Consider the following 3,214-nt stretch of genomic DNA (forward strand, 5'->3'; position numbering starts at 1 on the left):
TTTTTTTTTCGCATTTAGCACAATTTTCTTCACTTGTTATTGCTATTAATATCAATTATTACTATCGTCATCGTCATCATTGGTATTATTATTATTATTATTACTATTAGTAGTAGTATTATTAAACAAACATTTAAAGAAACTTGCAAAAGGATAAAAACGAAATTGAACCACAGTATCGCATTTCTATCTTAAAATAACTGGCCTGAGATTTATGGATTTAAGATTTTTTTAAATCACGCTTAGGCTTATGTGTTTTATTAGGCCTATGTATAACGTGTACTGATGCATATTTACATGTTTAGAAGTATTCATTTTAAGTGATCCCAGGAAAGAATTTGTATTGGCACAAGAATAAGGCAGAAGAGAAGTCAAAGAATATAGAGCGAACACAGGATCGAGGGTTCTCAAGGTGATATTATGGAGTAGAGTTATGAAAGCATCATTTACACTACGTTTCTTTGTGTAAACAAACTGAAGTGGATCAAAAAGAGATCCACATTTAACAAGCAAGTAATGTTTTACAATAGATTCTAAGCATTTCATAGGAAGAGCAGTGAGAGCAATCGGTCGGAAATCGTTTAGAGACGAAGCAGTAGATTTCTTAGGAATGGGAGTAATGGAAGAGAATTTCCAGATAGACGGAACAGAATGAAGATCCAAAGACCATTAAAAAAAAACTGGCAAAAAACATAGGAAAGTTTGTTAGCGCAAAATGTCTTAACAAAGAGAACACTTCATCTGGACCATCAGACTTGCATAATTTAATCTTTTTGAAAAGTAACCTAACATCATGTTCATTTACAATAATGCGATCATTATCATCATTACTCATCTTGACCTCTGATATAGTATAAAGTTTCTCATTATGAAAATTATGAAGTCAAAGCGAATAATTTAACAGCAATGTGCAACATTGCATCTTTTAGAAATCATTGCTGCTTGAAAATCCTTCTTTTATTATTATCATTGTAATTATATTTATAGTATTAAAGGCCAATTTAAGTACTACCTATCGTGTTAGGCCGAAGAAGTACCGAAGTCTAGGCCTAGTAGTAGTAGGTGGATATTACCGCGAAGTTGGGCGGGCGGTACATGCCTTAATTTACTACGTGGATAGCGAGATTTTTCGATCGCCATGCAAAGTTTAAATAAAATCCCAAATCATCCTCCTTTTTGGAATTTAAGGAAATCGATACATTTTTGTTCCTTTTTTTGATCGAAGCAACCCCAAACCGAACAACGGTATTTCACATCGGTGATGTTGCCAGGACCTGCCCGACGGAGGGGCTAAAGGCCCGCGACGGGGGGAGGGGCCTAGTGGAGCGAATCTAGTCTCATTTGGCCTGGGGCCGCCTTGGGCCCCCGGTGGGGGTCCAGGAGGCGAATCCCCCTGGAAGCCACGGATATTTGATGATTATGGCAATATTTTATTACCGTACTTATTTGATAGGCATCAAGTTACTATAATATGACTTCATGCAGGTGCTTTCTAATGTTGAAAATCAGCTTCCAAATCGAAAACATTTTGAATAAAGCAAGAAACAAACAGTATGGTAACCATCTAATTTATTTTCAAATCCTCATTCTTGAAAGTGAAATTATATATTTTGGAAATTTTGCATGAAATCTATCAACCACGATGTCATGGCCGAGGTTGCTTCACCTATCCCCTGTCTCTTATCCCCATCTAGATGTGTATAAGAGACAGCCATAGAGATCTTATTCATGTCTGTGCTAACTTTCTACCATATTGCGTTAGTTTGTGGCTCGCCAATGTTTTGTTTTGGTGACAACAAGGCCGGTGCAAGTCATTTGATTGTGATCCACCCTATCACACGCGCGTATAGCAGAATCCCGTGGAAACCGAGTTGGCCAAACTCTCTGATTGTGACAACCGTGGCGTCAGAATAGCCAATTTAACACGGGAATGGAAGCAGTGCTTCCAAGAGTATGTGCGCATGCTCTTCTCGCAAATCAGGACCTTCACTGCCGACATGCCAAAATCTTTGGAAGAAGTTTTTGTACAGATAGTAACATGCTTAATTTTCAACTTGGGATTAAAATTTTCCTAAATAGCTATCCATCACTTTATTCCCATTATACTCAATCTTGACAAACTGATGTTTTCCTGTGTGAAGATAAATATATTCAGCTATAGAAATAATAAACTATTGATATAAACCAACAATTTGATTTTTTTTTTCTAGAGTAAAATGCATTAGGCTTTAAAAATAGTACTTTTAATAAACTGTATAATATAATAGATAGGCATGTAGTGTAGATAATGGAACATCAAAAGTGCTTTGATTTTGAGAAAATTGAGTATTTCTACAGAATACCAATGTATTATCATTATCCTATCATGACCTGGTCACATTCCAGAAACTTACAAGCACTAATATTGCCCCGTGTAATTTGGAGTGCAAGACAATTGATTCTGTCAAAAGTTTATGCATAGTGATTGCCCGTTCAGGCAGTATTGCTCCGTGTAAAATGGGCTTTACAATTATAGTAGTAGTTGCGGGTTACACGCAAATCTCTGCTCAGTTTTGGGATTTATATTTAAATTCTAGGCCTATATTTCACCGGGGCCTTTCTATTTCTATTTTTTTAAGGGAAAGTTGAAGGTTAGTATACTTCATTATCGTCACTATAACAACTCTCTGGTATATTGTTAATATATAGAAAAGGTTCGACATATAGGGGGTTTTCTGTTATTTAAAAACCATTTTTTTTAAAATTTAAATTGTAACCATAATAGTTCATAATAAAAATATACTTGGTACTAAGGTTACTGTATATCCTGTAATATTTAGAAAAGAAAATTTACAAAGTAAGAACACAAAATCAACAGTTGTATACTTCATGTTTATAATGTAACAGGCCTTCAGTATATTAATATTTTAAATTTTTAACTTCATGAACAAAGTAAACCAAATCCAAAAATTTCTATTTCATTCAAAAAACAAAAATCATTTTAAATAGGCCTAGGCCCTACATAAATATTTCACATGGTTTGTGAAATCATTGTTTTATTTCACTTAAAAATATATTGATTTTGATTTGCCTTTCTTGGACAATACTCATTTTTAGTTCCTATGCATGTAATGCAATAGGAACTATTGTAATCACTCTTGCTATTTCCTATGTTTTTTATTGTGTGTAGTGTGTATGTGTGTGTGTAGACATTTATGCAAATGCGCATGCGTCA

Source organism: Anneissia japonica, unplaced genomic scaffold (assembly GCF_011630105.1).
Source record: "Anneissia japonica isolate Jap-2015-1 unplaced genomic scaffold, ASM1163010v1 scaffold379_len61912_cov120, whole genome shotgun sequence".
NCBI lineage: Eukaryota > Metazoa > Echinodermata > Crinoidea > Comatulida > Comatulidae > Anneissia > Anneissia japonica.